This window comes from Salmo trutta, chromosome 38 (assembly GCF_901001165.1).
Source record: "Salmo trutta chromosome 38, fSalTru1.1, whole genome shotgun sequence".
NCBI lineage: Eukaryota > Metazoa > Chordata > Actinopteri > Salmoniformes > Salmonidae > Salmo > Salmo trutta.
The window spans coordinates 30,493,042-30,516,197 of NC_042994.1; the positions used below are offsets into that span (position 1 = coordinate 30,493,042).

General features: G+C 39.3%; 1 pseudogene; it reads left to right on the forward strand.

Annotated features, from left to right (window-relative positions):
* The first annotated feature begins 7,843 nt into the window (after positions 1 to 7,843).
* LOC115178587 (zinc finger protein 271-like) overlaps positions 7,844 to 23,156 on the forward strand; it is a 40,945-nt pseudogene continuing 25,632 nt past the window's right edge.

Sequence of the window (23,156 nt, forward strand, 5' to 3'; positions counted from 1 at the left end):
TCCACCCTGTATTCGAGTCCAGGCTCATCCTATATAACTACTGCTGTTCACACCTTTTATATTCATATACGGTCTATAATGTCTATACACACCATCATATACATTGTAAACTAACTGTATATATTTATATTCCGGACTCTGTCATTGCTCGTTCTACTATTTCTATATTTCTTCATCCTTTGGGCTCCCGAGTGGCGCAGGGGTCTAAGACACTGCATCTCAGTGTCTTAGACACATCTCAGGCTGCATCACATCCGGCAGTGATTGGGAGTCCTATAAGGCGGCACACAATTGACCCAGCGTCTTCCGGGTTTGGCTGGGCTAGGCTGTCATTGTAAATAAGAATTTGTTCTTAACTGACTTGCCTAGTTAAATAAAGGTTAAGTAAATGAATTGTCTGGGTTTGCATGTTTTGTATTGTTAGATATTACAGCACTGTTTCACTACACCCACGATAACATCTGAGAAATATGTGTATGAGACCAATAACATTTGATTTGATCTGTGGTCAGAGGTGTGCAGACAACAGACGGTGGTGGAGGTGTTTATGGTGGAGAGGACTGTGGACTCAGTGGAGGACATCCCAGCCACTTGGCAGTGTTGACACTGTTACTTCCTATCTGACTAGTAATAGGACTTCACTGCTACTTCCTACCTGACTGGTAATAGGACTTCACTGCTACTTCCTATCTGACTGGTAATAGGACTTCACTGCTACTTCCTACCTGACTGGTAATAGGACTTCACTGCTACTTCCTATCTGACTGGTAATAGGACTTCACTGCTACTTCCTATCTGACTGGTAATAGGACTTCACTGCTACTTCCTATCTGACTGGTAATAGGACTTCACTGCTACTTCCTGTCTGACTGGTAATAGGACTTCACTGCTACTTCCTATCTGACTGGTAATAGGACTTCACTGCTACTTCCTATCTGACTGGTAATAGGACTTCACTGCTACTTCCTATCTGACTGGTAATATGACTTCACTGCTACTTCCTATCTGACTGGTAATAGGACTTCACTGCTACTTCCTATCTGACTGGTAATAGGACTTCACTGCTACTTCCTATCTGACTGGTAATAGGACTTCACTGCTACTTCATAGTTTTGATGTCTTCATCTATTATTCTACAATGTAGAAAATAGTAAAAATCCTTGAATGAGTAGGTGTCCAAACTTTTGACTGGTTCTGTATACTTAACTACTGTCACATAACAAAATACAATGTCAGTGTCTGTATATGCATCCTTAGATGCTGTGGGAATGTGTTATATTGTGTACATGTTCACCTTGTAGATATTCCTTAACATCTTAGATACTAGTACATTAGTACATAACAGTGTAATAGTTTAGTACTAGAGTACGGTCCTGTCTTGACAGCCTCGTTTGAAACGGAAAAGTTTGTTTATTGTCAGAACCAGCCTTCTGGACATGTGTACTTTATAAAATATCAGGGAGTCCTTGATTCACCAAAGGTTCTTGTTTTCTACAGTTTGACATAAACAGTATTTCCCTCCTGTCTAAAAACATACTTTTGGATTATAAACATGTCAATAAAAAAAGATTACTAAAGTAGCCAATGTATCTTGTCATGTCATATACATCATAACCCAAGGGTGGTGAAAATTGTTGTTCAAATGTTGCATATAAAATCTTTAATACCTAGGCATTGGGTTATGTTAGAATGTCTAATAAACAACTATATTGTATACATTAACAATATTTTGTCAAAATAAACTGCTACTTGCATGCAGACGATATAGTTGTGTACTATTGTTACGTACGCCTCTAGGTAGAGAGTACGCAACGCCCTGCTGCCACTCAACTCCACGTGATGAATGGGACTGTAGGTGCGGGTAAGGATGACAAAGGCAGAGAATTTACCCTTTACTGGGAATTTATTTTTTCCTTCACATGTTAAATTTGGGGAGAAGGGGCTGGACAGAACCAAAGCAAAGAAAGTAAGTTATAGCCCCCTCTCCTACCTTACCTGCCTACCCACTACTTACCTAATCTTTTAGCACCACCTGGTGCGCTACCCAAAATACAGGGGGTGGTCCGCCCAGGTCTTACCTAGTGTGCATAGACCAGGGGTTATGTATGCCCGCAGGCCTCTTGCCTAAGCACTCCCTAGGTGCCTTCCCCTTACCCCCTGGGAACAAAAACAGAAATATACAAACCATTTCAATAATCAAAACAGTCCTTTGGGCATAAACATACCTCCGCAGGACTGGTGACAAAATACTTCACAAAAAAACTGAGCAACAACCAACACAGGATATAACCATCAGCTCTCCCTGAGCAACAACCAACACAGGATATAACCACCAGCTCTCCCTGAGAAACAACCAACACAGGATATAACCACCAGCTCTCCCTGAGCAACAACCAACACAGGATATAACCATCAGCCCTCCCTGAGCAACAACCAATACAGGATATAACCAACACAGAACCTAACCATCAGCTCTCCCTGAGCAACAACCAACACAGAACCTAACCATCAGCTCTCCCTGAGCAACAACCAACACAGAACCTAACCATCAGCTCTCCCTGAGAAACAACCAACACAGGATATAACCATCAGCTCTCCCTGAGCAACAACCAACACAGGATATAACCAACACAGAACCTAACCATCAGCGCTTGCTGAGAAACAACCAACACAGAACCTAACCATCAGCTCTCCCTGAGTAAAGAAACACTGGCTTATATACAGCTGGAGAAGGAGTCTAATTGCAGACAGCTGTATCCCCTGACGAGAGGGCGGGGTCATCTCCAATCTGCAATGGGGCTGACCAACCAGCTGTTTAGGGGAATCTAGGAAGCCATTTCCTGAAACACACACATACAAAAAAAAACACAACACAGAAACTGTGGAATGTAACAACTATATTGCCCGTCCTGCTGATCAGGCTCTATCTGAACTACAGTATGCTGTCATTATTTTACAGAAAACCTTTACTGACCTTAAATTACTATTGAATCTGTGTAAAACTAAGTATATGTTGTTTTCTAGAGTGAACAAAAATGATTCTAATGATTAAAGTGAATGTACCTTGTATGGTGTATCTGACGTTGAGCTGTCTTTTAAACAACATATTGATAAGTTAGTTCATTAAGATGCTGAGTTGGGGTTTTAGGCTGGGTTTCTGTATAGACGTTAAGCTGTCTTTTAAACAACATATTGATGAGTTAGTTCATTAAGATGCTGAGTATTAAAAGGGTCTTCTTCTATAGAAATAGGTCAGGCCTTTTGCTTAATAGTACAAAGCAGATCATTCAATCGATGTTCTTACTGGTCCTAGACTATGGTGACATCATCTATATGAATGCAGCTGACACTTCATTAAAGCCATTAGATGCATTTGACCATAATGCACTTTGTTTTATTATGGGTACAGGTTCAGTACACCTCCCTGCATTCTCCATCAGGAAGTAGGCTGACCCTCTGTGGTGACGTGCATTTATAAAGCTCTTTGACAGTAACTCCCTCTGTAGCTAACATCTACAATAACCATTAGAGGTAAGAGTTGGTGTTATCATACACAGTCTCAGGGATGGCTAGCTCTCGGAATTCCTTTGGTCTGTACAGAGTTAGGTAAATCAGCTCTTTGCACCTTACTTGTGGAATCATCTCCAAATGTATCTAAACATTGATGTTTTGGTGCCTCTAGGTTAATTCAGACTGCTGAGTGAGGACATGTTACAACTTACTTACAAAACCTTTAAAGGAGTTCATGAAACCATTCAGTCATGGATGTATGTAAACATATTTACCACATATTGCTTGTTACAGAAGAGTACTGTGGTACATTGAATAGACTGTGAACACATCGTTAACATTCATGAACCTTCACTATCTTCATCGCTAAACTAGCAACAATAACTATTGTCTATTGTTATTCTCAATTACCTTCCTGGCCATATGAAAGCCTAGCTAAATACAATGTTTTCATGTCTTTGATTATGCACACATTTGTTTATTAGATTATTTTTCTCATTAAGATGAATGTTGTTTTAATTCTATATGGGTCACACCTTGCTTTGGTCATGTGTTCTCTTATGAGTCAATGATTTTAATTAGAATATAGCAATGATGCTCTCTCCTCAATCACTTACAGTTTCTTTGGAAAGTATTCAGACCCCTTGACTTTTTCCACATTTTGTTAAGTTACAGCCATATTCTAAAATGGATTAAATAAAACAATTTCCTCAGCAATCTACACACAATACCCCATAATGACAAAGCGGAAACAAGCTTTTTATACATTTTTGCAAATGTATTAAACACAAAAAAATGTTTTAAATAAGTATTCAGACCGTTTGCTATATGAGACTAGAAATTGAGCTCAGCTGCATCCTGTTTCCATTAATCATCCTTGAGATGTTTCTACAACTAGATTGGAGTCCACCTGTGGTAAATTCAATTGATTAGACATGATTTGGAAAGGCACACACCTGTCTATATAAGGTCCCACAGTTGACAGTGCATGTCAGAGCAAAAACCAAGCCATGAGGTTGAAGGAATTGTCCGTAGAGCTCCGAGACAGGATTGTGTTGAGGCACAGATCTGGGGAAGGGTAAAATATTTCTGCAGCATTGAAGGCCCCTGTTTTAGCCCCCTGCAGTAAAAGGTTATTCATGGGGTAAAATGATCTGTTTACGTCATTAGTAAAGTCACATCGTAAACAATACAGTTATCTTTTATTTTGTTTTGTGGTCTATATCCTCTCAATCATTTATTCTGAGGTTTTTGACCATTCGGGGACCTAATCTCAAACACTCATGAAAACATGAGAAAAATGTAGTCTACACTAAAGAATGTGAATTTGGTCATAAAAATGCTTTTTGACAAGTTATATGCATGAAAATAAAGATGTTTAAAAAATGGACACTATAGGGGACACCTAAGCCTTGTTATGGATAAATGTCTATAAAGATAGACTGGTATTAGATATCTGCTCCATTTTTGGGGAACATGTTGACAAGATGTTGGGGAATCACTGGAGGGGAACGTTGACCAACTGAGCATCTCAGTGTACAGTTCAATAAACACAATAGGAGTTTTGGTACATTTCAGTCTTCTGTGATGTATTTGAAGTGTCCTATTGGGATGTAAACTCAAATATGAATACATTTAAACTATATCTGACATGGTACTGGTGTCTTCTTTTTTAAAGCCCATAACCATGTGTGTGATGTGTCAACAAAAAAGGGCACCCCCCCATAAAAAGATCCTGCAACAGAAAGCTGCACAATATGTTGAGTAAAGTATTTTGCTTACCATTATATCTAACCCAACTCCATGTGTTTCCACTATCATGTATCCTACCATGACTATATCCAACCCAACTCCATGTGTTTCCACTATCATGTATCCTACCATGACTATATCCAACCCTACTCCATGTGTTTCCACTATCATGTATCCTACCATGACTATATCATACCCAACTCCATGTGTTGCCACTATCATGTATCCTACCATGACTATATCAAACCCAACTCCATGTGTTGCCACTATCATGTATCCTACCATGACTATATCCAACCCAACTCCATGTGTTGCCACTATCATGTATCCTACCATGACTATATCCAACCCAACTCCATGTGTTTCCACTATCATGTATCCTACTTGGCTGAAGCTTTGATGCAGTGGAAGAAGTATTGAGGAGCAGGGAGGTTAAATGTCACTTCAGGATACAGCTGTTACTCTACAGTATCCCTAGATAATCCAGTAATGAGAGAAAATGTATTGAATATGTAAAGACCTATTAAATAAGTTAAAATTTAACCTAATTCCGTTTTATTCTAAAATTGGTTAGTGGTGTCTCTGTAGCATTTGACATTTTAGTCATTTAGCAGACGCTCTTATCCAGAGCGACTTACTGTAGTGAATGCATACATTTCATTTCTTCTTTTTGTACTGGCCCCCCGTGTGAATCGAACCCACAACCCTGGCGTTGCACACACCATGCTGGCGTTGCAAACACCATGCTCTACCAACTGAGCCACAGGGAAGACACATGTGACTGCAGAGTTTGCTGAACAAATCACTACTGGATTGATGCAAATAATCATGATATCATTCTGCCAGGTGAACATAGACTACTTTGTAGTTAACATTTAATTGACAAGGTTTTTGGGAAAGCTTTTCTATCAACCAGAAGATGGTTGTCGTTAGCATCATCGCTAACAGCTACACATAGTGGTAGACAAATGCACTCAGACAGGGACATTTCCTGGCTGTTTCCTCTTCAGAAAGTTGAAGGAAAATACAAATCACTTAGGCTAATTTAACGACGACTTGCAAGCAGTGGGTTCAGAATAACTATGACAAAAAATGAATCCAAATTATACCACCACCAAAAGGCCACTTTAGAGCCTGGAAGGGTAAAGGGACATGTGTTCTACACAGGTAGAGCCCTATCTGTCCATGTAGCCTTTTACAAAGTGAGCGCTGCTTCATGTGGCAACAACAACACTCACCTAAATAGCCCATATGCCACTGGGTGAGAGAAGTTTTCATTGTTTTTGGGCAGCATTATATGAAGTGTTATTATGTGTTGTTAGTGATGAGCCTTGGTCAATTTATCTCTGAATATGCCACCCTCTTCAATCTGTCACCTAATCCTACCTAATGGGCAGGTCAGCCCTGGAGGAAAGTATTGGCTGTAAGAAGTATGAGAAAACAACATCTGGTTGTTTTAAAAATAACTTCTCATGACAAGGTTAGCAAGATTAAATATTTAATCATGTTTTTTCCAATCTGCGTTACCCACTCCAGTCAGCAGATGGCGATGTGAGTATTTCAGGTTATGCTTCTTGCGTGACGTATAATCTAGTGGGCGGGACAGGAGGTTTCTTCAACAGCGACAACAGACTACTGATTCAACCACGCGGTAACTTGCGAGAGAATTTAAAAACGAAACATTGAACCTCTTTTGACCAGTCTTGTGTATATTACTCTTAGTGTTTTGAACATAATTCTGTTTACCTATCTACTGGTTCATTTCAACGTAATTTGCTTGTTAAATTAGCAAACGTGTTGCATTGTTACTGCACTAGGCTAATTGCCCAGAGCATAAACTCACTAAGGATAAAGAAGCTCTGATGAAAGGAGAGGAAGACGCTTTCAGGATGAAAAAGGAGGAAGAGGAGGCTGTCACATTGAAAGAAGAAGAGGATGATATTACAGTGAAAGAGGAAGATGGGAAAGAGGTTGTCAGAGTGGAAGAGGAGGTAGAAGCTTTCAGAATCAAAAAGGAGGAAGATTCCGTAACATTGAAAGAAGAGGAAGAACCTTTTGGAGTAAAAGAGGAAGAGGAGGCTATCTCAATAAAAGAGGAGGAGACTGAAGATCCGATTACCATCCGTGAGTACTGTCTTAAAAACGGGCACAAACGATGCAGTTGTTGAACTAATGTGTGGGTTTAAAGGGGCATTCTACTGAAGTTCTACACTTGAATATGTTGTTCAGTACTGTATGAATTGTTTAAGGGGCAATCTGCCATTGGTACATATATTTTGGGGTCTTTTAAATGAGATATATGGAATTCTCCATGTGGTCTATATTAAAGTACCTCTCATCTAATATAACAGGCTTTTAAAATTCAATATTGGTGCATCATTTCTACTTAAAATATCATAGGGAAGCAAAAGGCACCCATTTAGTGGAACGACCCTTTTACATTTTAGGCCCTGTTTAGAGATATTAATGCCTCTTGTAAGACTCTGTGATTTAGAGTTTACCATCTGTTTGATGTTCTCATTCACCCAGGAGAGAGACGTGACTATTGTGGATCCTTTGGGGAGCCTCAACAACATCCTGATGCTGACGAGGCAGAGAAGAGTCTCTCCAGATCAGAACACCAGATGGTACAGCTTGGTCTGGTCTAGCATACAGCTTGCTCTATCAGGGTCTGGGCTGGGTTTCTGTAAAGCACTTCATGACAACAGTGACATCAGCATCCATAATGATATGTGTCTGTGTCCCCTCTTTATGGTTACCAGGACAACGCTAGCCCTTCCTCCCTCCCGGAGTCCCCGTGTTGTGCCTCTCCTGGTAGCACCTTACTGCTGGGTATGAAGAGGGTGTCTGTGCTGCTGGTGGACTGCAGGAAAACAACGGGGCTGAGTGGAACTGTGAGAGGAGGAGAAGAGAAGAAAGGATCAGATTTAACTCATCAAAGTAAGTTTTGTAGTTTAGTTTGAACAAATACAATAGATCTGCCCACTGGTATCTGTTACCAGGACAACCAGTAGAGTTCTGTTAGTTGACATGAAGATAGACTGGTGGATATGGATGTTATGAATATCATAACACTGAAAAGGGATTCTGTCAATGAAAAGAGAGAAACCGATAGACCATATAAAACCTTGATGAAAGTTAGATTTAGAGAGAAAGTTTCAAGATGATCTGATGTAAGGTGCATGTTTTACAAAACCTTTCCCTAAAAACATGGATGTTACATTGTCTGTTCCAGTAAACCCCCCCTATCTTTACAAGAGTCTAGAACACAGAAACTAAACTTAAGACACTTCAAATTTGTATGTTTTGCTTCATTAACATCTGATCTATAGATATATTATTCTACACTACCGGTCAAAAGTTTTAGAACACCTACTCGTTGAAGGGTTTTTCTTAAATTTTACTATTTTCTGAATTGCAGAATAATAGTGAAGACATCAAAACTATGAAATACCACATGGAATCATGTAGTAACCAAAAAAGTGTTAAATAAATCAAAATATGTTTTGTATTTGAGATCCTTCAAAGTAGCCACCCTTTGCCTTGATGACAACTTTGCACACTCTTGGCATTCTCTCAACCAGCTTCGTGAGGTAGTCAGCTGGAATGCATTTCAATTAACACGTGTGCCACCTTAGAAGTTAATTTGTGACATTTCTTAACTCCTTAATGCTTTTGAGCCAATCAGTTGTTGTTACAAGGTAGGGGTGGTATACTGAAGATAGCCCTATTTGGTAAAAGACCAAGTCCATATTATGGCAAGAACAGCTCAAATAAGCAAAGAGAAAGGACAGTCCATCATTACTTTAAGGACCACCACAGGAATGGAATGCCCAGAGTTACTTCTGATGCAGAGGATAAGTTCATTGGAGTTACCAGCCTCAGAAATTGCAGCCCAAATAAATGCTTCACAGAGTTCAAGTAACACAGACATCTCAACATCGTCTGTTCAGAGGAGACTGTGTGAATCAGGCCGTCATGGTCGAATTGCTGCAAAGAAACCACTACTAAAGGACACCAATAATAAGAAGAGACTTGCTTGGGCCAAGAAACATGAGCAATGAACAATAGACTGGTGGAAATCTGTCCTTTTGGTCTGATGAGTCCAAGTTTGAGATTTTTGGTTCAAAGTGTCATGTCTTTGTGAGACGCGGGGTAGGTGAACAGATGATCTCCTTATGTGTGGTTCCCACCGTGAAGCATGGCGGAGGAGATGTGATGGTGTGCGGGTGCTTTTCTGTTGACAATGTCAGTGATTTATTTAGAATTCAAGTCACAGTTAACCAGCATGGCGTCCACAGCATTCTGCAGCGATATGCCATCCCATCTGGTTTGGGCTTAGTCCCACTATCATTTGTTTTTCAACAGGACAATGTCCCAACACACCTCCAGGCTGTGTAAGAGCTATTTGACCAAGAAGGAGAGTAATGGAGTGCTGTATCAGATGACCTGGCCTACACAATCCCCCAACCTCAACCATATTGAGATGGTTTGGGATGAGTTGGCTGCTTTCCCTTCACTCTGCGATCCAACAGCCAGAAGAGGACTGGCCACCCCTCATAGCCTGGTTCCTCTCTAGGTTTCTTCCTAGGTTCTGGCCTTTCTAGGGAGTTTTTCCTAGCCACCGTGCTTTTACACCTGCATTGCTTGCTGTTTGGGGTTTTAGGCTTGGTTTCTGTACAGCATTTTGTGACATCAGCTGATGTAAGAAGGGCTTCATAAATACATTTGATTGATTGAGTTTCTCAGCATATGTGGGAACTCCTACGAGACTGTTGGAAAAGCATTCCCGGTGAAGCTGGTTGAGAGAATGCCAAGAGCTGTCATCAAGGCAAAGGGTGGTTACTTTGAAAAATCTAATATATATTTTGATTTTTTTAACCTTTCTGGCGCAGGCGTTCCGCTAGCGACCAACCTCGACAACATCCGGTGAAATTGCAGAGCGCCAAATTCAAATGATAGAAATATTTAACATTCATGAAAATACAAGTGTCATACATCAAAATAAAGCTTAACTTCTTGTTAATCCAGCCGCTGTGTCAGATTTCAAAAAGGCTTTACGGCGAAAGCACACCATGCGATTATCTGAGGACAGTGCCCCGCATACAAAAGCATTTAAAAAAAATTCGACCAGGCAGGTGCGCCACGAACGTCAGAAATAGCGATATAATAAATGCCTTTGAAGATCTTCTTCGTTTGGCACTCCAAAATGTCCCAGCTACGTCACAAATTGTCCTTCTGTTCGATAATGTCCTTCTTTATATCCCCAAAACCTCAGTTAAGATGGCGTGCTTCATTCAATAATCCACCGGTTTCCCTCCTTCAAAATACATACAAAATGAATCCCAAACGTTACCAATAAACTTCTCCAAATAAGTCAAACAACGTTTATAATCAAACCTCAGGTACCCTAATACGTAAAGCAATGATACAATTTAAGACGGAGAATCGTTCATGTCTTTACCAGAGATAAACAACAAAGAACGCGCTCTCATCCACGCGCATGAAAACACTAGAGCCAAAATGGGAGCCACTTAGAAAAACTACAAATTCTAGCTCATTTTTCCAAAAACAAGCCTGAAACCCTTTCTAAAGACTTGACATCTACTGGAAGCCCTAGGAACTGCAATCTGGGAGGTTTTCGCCTCATAATAAACATGACAGCCATTGGAAACAGTGGTAGGCCTAATTTCTTTTTTGGGGGGGGGTTTGTCCTCGGGGTTTCGCCTGCCATATCAGTTCTGTTATACTCACATACATTATTTTAACAGTTTTAGAAACTTTAGAGTGTTTTCTATCCAAATCTACCAATTATATGTATATCTGGGCCTGAGTAACAGGCACTTTACTTTGGGCACGCTTTTAATCCAGACATCAAAATACTGCCCCCTAGCCCAAAGAGGTTAACGCTTGGGGTTACTACATGATTCCATATGTGTTTTTTAATAGTTTCGATGTCTTCACTATTATTCTACAATGTAGAAAATAGTAAAAAATAAAGAAAAACCCTTGAATGAGTAGGTGAGTCCAAATTTTTGACTGGTACTGTACATTAAATTCCCTGGCAACAGCTCCAATGGACATTCCTGCAGTCAGCATGCCAATTGCACGCTCCCTCTGAGACATCTGTGGCATTGTTGTGTGACACAACTGCACATTTTAGAGTGGCCTTTTATTATCCCCAGCACAAGGTGCACCTGTGTAATAATCAAGATGTTCAATCAGCTTCTTGATATGCCACACCTGTCAGGTGGATGGATTATCTTGGCAAAGAATAAATGTTCACTAACAGGGATGTGAAGAATTCTGCAATCTTTTTTTTCAGCTCATGAAATATCTAACACTTTACATGTTGCGTTTATATTTTTGTTTATTGTAGTTACTATCAGTTTTAGGAACATCTACCCAAAACATTTCACCTTATTTTTTACTTTACCCAAAATATGACATCAGCGATAGTCAAAATGTTGAAAACCTGTGAACGTCTAAATAAGAAATTGGGCCATTTAAACAGCATGTGTCGAACCCTTTCAACAACGGGGAGATGTTACTGATGTGCTTTGTGTCTTCAACGTAAACAAGTTTTGGAGTTCCACTTAAAATTACTTATTTACTTATTTTATGTTTAAGGAAGTGTGTAGGTCGCAGTCTGTATCATACAGCTATGAAAGTTATATATTTAGAACCACCTGCTCGATTGGAATCCAGCGACGTCTGTGTCTTGAACTGTCTAGTTGTTTGAGTGTCCTAGAACTGTTTCGTTTTTTGTGTTCGGACTTGTAAAACAGAATGAATAAAATAAGTAATGTAAACATATCAGTAATTACCAGGAAGCTCTACAACATTTGTTTTAAAATCACACCAAGATTGTTAAAACTGGCCCCAGGTTATTGAGGGATCTGATTAGGATTTACCCTCGAAGCAAGGCCGTTTTATCATGTGGAGGTTTCATTCAGGTGTCAATTTTATTTATTTTTTACAACGCCTTTGGCAGGAGAAAGACCAGACTCGGAGGAACCAGAGCCAGGGATGTCCAAACCAGCAAGACGACACCAGTGTTCCCACTGTGGAAAGGGTTGTAACCACTTATGGGAGCTGAAACAACATGAGAGAATACACACAGGGGAGAAGCCTTACCACTGCTCCAAGTGTGGAAAGAGTTTTAACCAGAAAGGACACCTGAACCAACACGAGAAAATACACACAGGGGAGAAGCCTTACCACTGTTCCCAGTGTGGAAAGAGTTTTAACCAGAAAAGCTACCTGAAAAAACATGAGAATATACACACAGGGGAAAAGCCTTACCACTGCTTCCAGTGTGGAAAGTGTTTTATCCAGTTAGGGGACCTGAAACGACATGAGAGAATACACAGAGGGGAGAAGCCTTACCACTGCTCCCAGTGTGGAAAGAGTTTTACCCACTTAGGTAACCTGAAAACACATGAGAGAATACACACAGGGGTAAAACCTTACCACTGCTCCCAGTGTGGAAAGGGTTATAACCAGTTAAGGGACTTGAAAACACATGAGAGAATACACATAGGGGAGATGTCTTACCATTGCTCCCAGTTTGGAAAACGATTTACAATGTTAGAGACTCTGAAAATACATGAGAATACATACAGGAGAAAAGCTGTACCACTGCTCCCAGTGTTCAAAGCATTTTAACAAATTAGGAAGCCTTAAAAAACACATGAGACTGCACACGGGAGAAGCTTTACCACTGCAGTCAGTGTGCAAAGCATTTGCCTATTTAGGAAGCCTGAAATAACACGAGACTGCACAGAGTAGAAGGCTTACAAAATGCTCAGACTGTGGGAAAACACATTACTCATAACAGTCACTTAAACGTCATTAGAGAATCCACACAGAAGAGATGAATTACTTCTCCTAGCATGTATATTGATATTTCACATCACATTGACTTAAAACTCATCAGAGAACATACACAGTGCTCCCATTGCCTTATATTGTTGACGGGAATGTGTTTACCTGTTTTTACCATATGAAATTGAATTGTACAAAGTATACTCAAACATATATTTGTATGTTTTTATTAGGAAACATGAATTGAATATGGAGTATGTCAGTTTGAATATAAAGTAGATCAGATTCCACCTGTTTAAATGGTCCTTTTTTTAAACTCTGACAGTTTGTGTGTTTATCTGAGTGTCTTTCCTCCAGCACTACAGATAATCAAGTGATATTTAGATGTGATGCATTTGCTCCATTGTTTACATTTACATTGTTGGCCCACTGATGATTTAATGAAATGAAAATGTTCAGACTGTAATGGAAAATCTTAATTGTATGTGTCCATATAACTGAGTATGTGACTAACCTTGTGAAACTGTCCTATTATAATCTCCTGTTCTTGGGAGTGTCTTCCTGCGTTACAAACCAGCTGCACCTGCGTCATTGTATGAATGAAGTCCCTCCCAGGAACAGGAAACTATAAAGATATGTGCTCGTCTCCCAATGCTCCGGAATTCAGACTGTCTCCACTTCGCTGTGTAACTGGTGTATAAGAGATCATACAAAGATTTTGCTGTGACTCTTATGTGGATGATGTTATGAATATTTGTTGGTCTGATTTGATTAATGAGGAGCATCCAGACGCTGGACTTGATGAATTTATGAAATTGCTTCTAACAATTATTGATCAACATGTACCTGTTAAGAAACTGACTGTTAGAACTGTTAAGGCTCCATGGATTGATGAGGAATTGATAATCTGTATGGTTGAAGGACAAAAGGAGTGGCTAATAAGTCTGGCTGGCTTACATACTGTAAATTGAGAAATGATGTGACCAAACACAACAAAAAGAATAAACTTTATTATGAATCCAAGATCAATGATATAAAGAATGGTGGAAAGAAAACTTATAAAAAAACAATGAAAGAAAAGCAGTGCAAGTATTGAATTTTGTAAAGTTAGTGGGGGAGAGGTGGAAGAATTGTTATCGTTCAATAATGACAAACCTGGCATTGACAACTTAAATGTAATGCTACTGAGGATGGTGGCTGACTCTAAAGCCACTCCTATCTGTCATATCTTTAATCTGAGCCTAGAGGAAAGTCTTTGTCCTCTGAACCTGGAAGGAAGCCAAAGTAATTCCGCTACCCAAGAGTGGTAAAGCAGCCTTTACTGGTTCTAACAGCAGACCTATCAGCATGCTGCCAGCTCTTAGCAAACTGTTGGGGAAATTTGTTTCACCAAATACAATGCTATTTCTCTGTAAACTGTGGTTGCTCATTTCTGTATTAACAAATGAGGAGAGACAAACTTCACACACACCAGTCAGAGTTTATACTTAAACTACAATTTTAATTATAAGAGCTTTGCAGTAGCAGTTGACTTTAAACGATTCACCATTTCTAATGACCTGTTGAGAGTGTTGAACACAATGACTTCTGAGATCTTTATAGTAAGATCCACCCCCTTTTGACATGACAAACCACAGATAGTTAGGAACAGTTCACAAAGAAAGACTGTTTACTTTAGAGAGGAGTATCTACAGCTAGATAACATTCACTATAAATTATCGTTCAGTTTGATCCCTAATGACGAGGTTCTAATCTCGTCCCTGGTACTTCATAGAACAAAAACACCATTTCATCCAATGGCATATATCAATTGTCAACTCTAGATACTCCCATCTCAAGCAAACCCCCTCTTGACCCCACTCCTGGACAGGCCCACTGGGGTGAATGAGCCTCTAGGCCATATACTACCACAGGATAAGTGTGAGATCTAAGAGACCATGGTCCCAGACTGCCATAAACCTCCCCACAATAAAGAAAAGGAGGGTGTGACTTGCTCACAGACATTGTGGAGACAAGTCATTGGTTCCCCATTAATCACGCTATCCCTTCACAAGGTTTAAGCATAAGTAAAGAGACATTCACATATGAAGACAATATTTCATTCTGTCCTCTCTTGCTGATATTCTGCAGAGCAACAGAGACAAGTAAAAGACAAGTCTGACCTGGGCCCCAAGTGTCTGAGCCCCAGCTAAGGGAAACGTGTAACTGTAACATTCCAGAGTCAAAGGACACTTTCTAATGACAAGTATCTCACATAAGCCTATTATACTAATAAAACATCTTAATTATCTATGTTACCCAACTAATTCTGATTCATCCCCCACAAAACAAATTAACAACAGATTTTCAGCATGCTTATAGAGAAGGGCACTCAACATGTACTGCACTGACACAAATGACTGATGATTGGTTGAGAGTAATTGATAATAAGAAGATTGTGGGAGCTGTACTGTTAGATTTCAGTGCAGCCTTTGATATTATTGACCATAACCTGTTGTTGACAAAACGTATGTGCTGTGGCTTTTCAACCTCTGCCATATCGTGGATTCAGCACTATCTATCTACTAGAACTCAGAGGGTTTTTAATGGAAGCTTCTCTAATATCAAACATGTAAAATGTGATGTACCGCAGGGCAGCTCTCTAGGCCCTCTACTCTTTTCTATTTTTAACAATGACCTGCCACTGGCATTAAACAAAGCATGTGTGTCCATGTATGCTAATGATTCAACCATATACGCATCAGAAACCACAGCGAATGAAGTCACTGAAACCCTTAACAAAGAGTTGCAGTCTGTTTTGTAATGGGTGGCCAGTAATAAACTGGTCCTGAACATTTCTAAAACTAAGAGCATTGTATTTGGTACAAATCATTCCTTAAGTTCAAGGACCTCCGCTGAATCTGGTAATGAATTGTGTGGCTGTTGAACAAGTTGAGGAGACTAAATTACTTGGCATTACCTTAGATTGTAAACTCTCATGGTCAAAATATATAGATTCAATGGTTGTAAAGATGGGGAGAGGTCTAGCCAAAATAAAGAGCTGCTCTTCTTTTTAGACACCACACTCCAAAAAGCAACTTCTGCAGGCTCTAGTTTTGTCTAATCTTGATTATTGTCCAGTCGTGTGGTCCAGTGCTGCAAGGAAATACCTAGTTAAGCTGCAGCTGGCCCAGAACAGAGCGGCACGTTTTGCTCTTAATTGTAATCAGAGAGCTTATATAAATACAATGCATACCAGTCTCTCTTGGCTAAGAGTTGAGGAGAGACTGACTGCATCACTTCTTCTTTTTATAAGAAATGAATGTGTTGAAAATCCCAAATTGTTTGCATAGTCTGTAAGGGAATTCTGCCCTATGTGCACAGAAGAGACCACAGGAAAACTTATTTGATCAGAGGTTAGTTTGTTTAATAAGGATTGCAACCCGGAGTATACACTTACAGCAATTTGCAAGCAAGACATTCAGTTCAAAAGATGGTGTTTTCCCTTTTTATCCCCTACTGAGGATCACCCCGCCCAGGGTGATGTCCCTTAACTTTAATACCATATAAGCTCATAATTAATAGTTGCTAATACAAAAATGTCTCTGCTAGGTGGAGTTCAGCTTATTGTGTTATTGGCAGTTAGTTTCCCAATCACTCTTCCCCTAATTGCTATCATGTCAGACTGGAAGTAAGACTGGAACATAGTATCAACAGGAACTCTTAGTTCCCTTTATCCATCTGTTACCTAAATATAGTTTCAACACATAGACATCTGACTTTGTACAGTTGACGTTTTCATGCACTTGCAAGGTGTCTACCACTGATTCTTAATATCAAGCTAAAGCAAAAGAGGAATCATTGTACTTTTGTCATCACAGGTGTTCCTATAATGTACAGATATCATCTAAGTTCTTACAAGTCAACTTACACACAGCTCTGACACACACTTATCCCACCAGACATGCCACCGGGGGTCTTTTCACAGTCCCCAAGTTTCCAGAACAAATTCAAGAAAGCGTACAGTATTATATAGGGCCCTTATTGCATGGAACTTCCTTCCATCTCATATTGCTCAAATAAACAGCAAACCAGGTTTCAAAAAACAGCTAAAGCAACACCTCACGGCACAACCCCTCTCCCCTATTTGACCTAGGTAGTTTGTGTGTATTGATATGTAGGCTACGTGTTTTGACAAAAATGTATGTAGTTCTGTCCTTGAGCTGTTCTTGTCTATTGATGTGCTGTATTATGTGTCATGTTCTGTGTGGACCCCAGGAAGAGTAGCTGCTGCTTTTGCAACAGTTAATGGGGATCCTTATAAAATACCAAACTGTTATTCTCTCTGAGCTCAGAAATAAAGAATCTTGGTTTGACTTGGACTCCAGCAGATCCTTATTCTATAATATCCACCACAACTCTCCCACGGATTGCTGTTTCATCGTTGTCTCAATGAAGACTTCCTCATTCCACTTTCCTGGGGGCATTTACAAGCCTCCCACTGGTTGAATAAACATTGTTTCCACGTCAAATTAAAAAACATCCTTAACATTGATGAACCTTCACTATCTTCATCCCTAAACTAGTAACAGTTACTATTGTCTATTGTTATTCTCAGTAATCTTCCTGGCCTTATGAAATTCTAGCGAAATACAATGTTTCCACCAGTTTTCATGTCTTTGGTTATGCAAACATTTGTTTATTCCATTATATTTCTCATTAAGATGAATGTTGTTTTAATTCTATATGGGTCACACCTTGCTTTGGTCATGTGTTCTCTTATGGGTCAATGATTTTAATTAGAATATAGCAATGATGCTCTCTCCTCAATCACTTACAGTTTCTTTGGAAAGTATTCAGACCCCTTGACTTTTTTCACATTTTGTTATGTTACAGCCTTATTCTAAAATTGATTAAATAAAACAATTTCCTCAGCAATATGCACACAATACCGCATAATGACAAAGCGGAAACAAGTTTTTGCAAATGTATTAAACACAAATAAATGTTTTACATAAGTATTCAGACCCTTTGCTATATTAGACTTGAAATTGAGCTTTCCATTGATCATCCTTGAGATGTTTCTACAACTAGATTGGTGTCCACCTGTGGTAAATTCAATTGATTGGACATGATTTGGAAAGGCACACACCTGTCTATATAAGGTCCCACAGTTGACAGTGCATTTCAGAGCAAAAACCAAGCCATGAGGTTGAAGGAATTGTCCGTAGAGCTCCGAGACAGGATTGTGTTGAGGCACAGATCTGGGGAAGGGTAAAACATTTCTGCAGCATTGAAGGCCCCTGTTTTAGCCCCCTGCAGTAAAAGGTTATTCATTGGGTAAAATGATCTGTTTAAGTCATTAGTAAAGGACACATCGTTAACAATAAAATTATCTTTTATTTTGTTTTGAGGTCTATATCCTCTCAATCATTTATTCCTTCATAAACAGAAAAAATATGTTTACCTAAACACAACATGTCTGCAAGGGCCCCTCTAGGTTCACAACCTCTTGACCATTAAAACCTCTTCGGGATAGGGGCAGTATTTTCACGGCCGGATGAAAAATGTACCCAAATTAAACTGCCTGCTACTCGGGCCCAGAAGGTAGGATATGCATATTATTAGTAGATTTGGATAGAATACACTCTGAAGTTTATAAAACTGTTTGAATGATGTCTGTGAGTATAAATTTGAGGCTTGTAGTTTTTCAAATGATTCCCTATTCAATTTGTAGTGTTAACGGGGTCATGTTGCAGTTCCTAAGGCTTCCACTAGATGTCAACAGTCTTTAGAACCTTGTTTCATGCTTTTACATTGAAAATGGAGCGAATAAGAGCTGTGGTAAACTGTTGTCCCAGGATAAGGCATGAGTTCAGTCATGCGCGCTGCCTTGGGAGTGAGCTGAGTTCATATTCATTCCTAAAGAGAACGGATTTGTCCGGTTGGAATTTTATTGAAGATTTTTGTTAAAAACAACCTAGAGATTGATTCTATACATCGTTTGACATGTTTCTACAAACTGTAGTATAACTTTTTTGACTTTTCGTCTGGACTTAGTAAGCGCGCGCCTTTTTGATTTGGATAGTGAACCTAACGCGCGAACAAAATGGAGGTATTTGGACATAAAGATAAACTTTATCGAACATCAAAGGTAAGTGAATATTTATAATACTATTTCTTAGTTTTATTGACTCCAACATGGCAGGTTTCTGTTTGGCTTGTTGTTGTTGTCTGAGCGCCGTACTCAGTTTATTGCAAACGTTTGCTTTCGCCGTGAAGCTTTTTTGACATCTGACACAGCGGTTGCATTAAGGAGAAGTGTATCTATAATTCTGTGCAACAATTCCACTCTCCCTCTTTCTTCACCTCACTCTCTCTTCTACCCCTCTCTCCCTCTCCTATCTCTCTCTTCTACCCCTCTCTCCCTCTCCTATCTCTCTCTTCTACCCCTCTCTCCCTCTCCTATCTCTCTCTAATCTCCTCACTCTCTCTTCTACCCCTCTCTCCCTCTCCTATCTCTCTCTAATCTCCTCACTCTCTCTTCTACCCCTCTCTCCCTCTCCTATCTCTCTCTAATCTCCTCACTCTCTCTTCTACCCCTCTCTCCCTCTCCTATCTCTCTCTAATCTCCTCACTCTCTCTTCTACCCCTCTCTCCCTCTCCTATCTCTCTCTAATCTCCTCACTCTCTCTTCTACCCCTCTCTCCCTCTCCTATCTCTCTCTAATCTCCTCACTCTCTCTTCTACCCCTCTCTCCCTCTCCTATCTCTCTCTAATCTCCTCAGAACATCTTGCTGTTACTGTCCAGCTTTTTGTAACCACTGGTTTCTGTAGCATATTATTTTATTAACTGTAATTGAATTTTACCTTAACCATTGTCAACGTACAGTTCCAAGACTGTATGTTTAGCATTGGTATTGCTATCATTTTATTATATGGATTTAAATTTAAAATAAGTGATACAAAATTGTATCACATTACATTTTTTGTCATCTTTGAATATGTTTTAGTTTGATGAGTATCTAAGTTTACGATGAGTATTTCTGTAATATGTGTGCTCATTGTTCTCATTCACCGTGGTTTTGGAGGGAAAACATTTCTGAACATTACGCGCAAATGTAAAATGGGGTTTTTGGATATAAATATGAACTTCATCGAGCAAAACATACATGTATTGTGTAACATGAAGTCCTATGAGTGCCATCTGATGAAGATCATCAAAGGTTAGTGCTTAATTTTAGCTGTATTTTTGGTTTTTGTGATGCCTCTCCTTGCTTGGAAAATGGCTGTGTGGCTTTTCTTGTTTAGGTGCAGTCCTAACATAATCTAATGTTTTGCTTTCGCCGTAAAGCCTTTTCGAAATCGGACAATGTGGTTGGATTAACGAGAATCGTATCTTTAAAATGGTGTATAATACTTGTATGTTTGAGAAATTAGATTTTTTTTTTTTTTTTTTAATTTGGCGCTCTGATTTTTCACTGGCTGTTGTCAAAATCAATCCCGTTAACGGGATCCAAGCGGGAAGGGGTCTCTAAGAGGTTTTAAATCTGGATAGCTGACAACTATTTTTAAAAGGGTAAAAGTGATCTGTTTAGGTCGTCAGTAAAGGAAGCATAGTTGAAGAGTACAATAAACCTTTCAAAGAGGATGGTGTGAGGCCTCTGGGGCTTTTTTGGGGGGGTTGACTGAGACATCCCTCGGACACTCTTTTATGGGGGGTAAAATGTATCTGTTTAGGTCATCAGTAAAGGGGACATCTTAAATATTACAATGACCCTTTCAAAGACAGACATCCCCCGGACATCTCCCATATAACTATTTTTAAAAGGGTGAAAATGATCTGTTTAGGTCGTTAGTAAAACATATGTTTTCAAAGACACCTGAGGGTCCAGGTTGTTAATTATTTTGTGTACATATAGTTCCCCAGTGTGCAGGGCCCCCCGAGATTCACAACTTCTTGACCCTTAACATTCCCAGACAAGGGGGAGAGACAGGGAGAGAGATAGAGGGGGAGCAAGAGAGAGAGAAAAAAAATGTAATTCATTGAAAGTAAATTACACTTTCTTTCAAAGCTTTTATTTTATTCAAACATTTTGTACAGACATTTAAACATACATATTACAATTATTAAAGTTTACTATGTAATATTAAATACTAAATTATGTCACTAATGTTTTATTACTAAATAACTTTATATAAATCACACATGTTTACAATTGGCTCATTCATCCCCCTCTTAATCCCCTTTAACTATTCCCCCAGGCCGTTGCTGCAAATGAGAACGTGTTCTCAGTCAACTTACCTGGTAAAATAAAGGATACATTTAAAAAATACAAATAAAATGTTATTATTACATGTAGCAACACCAAATGACAACAACATGGTAGTAACACAACATAACAAAAACATGGTAGAAACACAACATGGTAGAAACACAACATGGTAGTAACACAACATGGTAGAAACACCACATAACAACAACATGGTAGAAACACCCCATAACAACAACATGGTAGTAACACAACATGGTAGTAACACCCCATAACAACAACATGGTAGTAACACAACATGGTAGTAACACCCCATAACAACAACATGGTAGTAACACAACATGGTAGTAACACCCCATAACAACAACATGGTAGTAACACAACATGGTAGTAACACCACATAACAACAACATGGTAGTAACACAACATAACAACAACATGGTAGGAACACCACATGACAACAGCACAACATAACAACCATATGGTAGAAACACCACATGGCAACATCACATAACAACAACATGGTAGCAACATAACAACCACATGGTAGAAACACCACATGACAACAACATGGTGGCAGAACCACATAACAACAACATGGTAGCAGCACCACATAACAACAACATGGTAGGAGAACAACATGGTAGCATCACCACATAACAACAACATGGTAGTAACACAACATAACAACAACATGGTAGTAACACAACATAACAACAACATGGTAGCAGCACAACATGGTAGCAAACCACATAACAACAACATGGTAGAAACACCACATAACAACAACATGGTAGCAACACAACATAACAACCACATGGTAGCAACACCACATGTCAACAACATGGTAGCAACACAACATGGTAGATTCACAACATAACAACAACATGGTAGTAACACAACATGGTAGAAACACCACATAACAACAACAGGGTAGTAGAACAACATAACAACAACATGGTAGCAACACCACATAACAACAACATGGTAGCAGAACCACATAACAACAACATTGTAGCAGCACAACATGGTAGCAACACCACATAACAACAACATGGTAGTAACACAACATAACAACATTGTAGTAACACAACATAACAACAACATGGTAGAAACACCACATAACAACCACATGGTAGCAGCACAACATGGTAGCAACACCACATAACAACAACATGGTAGTAACACCACATAACAACAACATGGTAGTAACACAACATTACAACAACATGGTAGCAACACAACATGGTAGCAACAACACATGACAACATGGTAGAATCACAACATGGTAGCAACACAAGATTGTAGAAGCACAACATGACAGCAACACCACATAACAACAACATGGTAGCAACACAACATAACAATAACATGGTAGAAACACCACATGACAACATGGTAGCAACACAACATAACAACAACATGGTAGCAACACAAAATAACAACAACATGGTAGAAACACCACATGACAACAACATGGTAGAAACACCACATGACAACAACATGGTAGCAACACAACATGGTAGCAACACAACATAACAACAACATGGTAGCAACACAACATGGTAGAAACACCACATGACAACATGGTAGAACCACAACATGGTAGCAACACCACATAACAACAACATGGTAGCAACACAACATAACAACAACATGGTAGCAACACAACATAACAAAAATATGGTAGCAACACAACATGGAAGAAACACAACATGGTAGAAACACAACATAACAACAACATGGTAGAAACACAATATAACAACAACATGGTAGAAGCACAACATAACAACATGGTAGCAGCACCACATGACA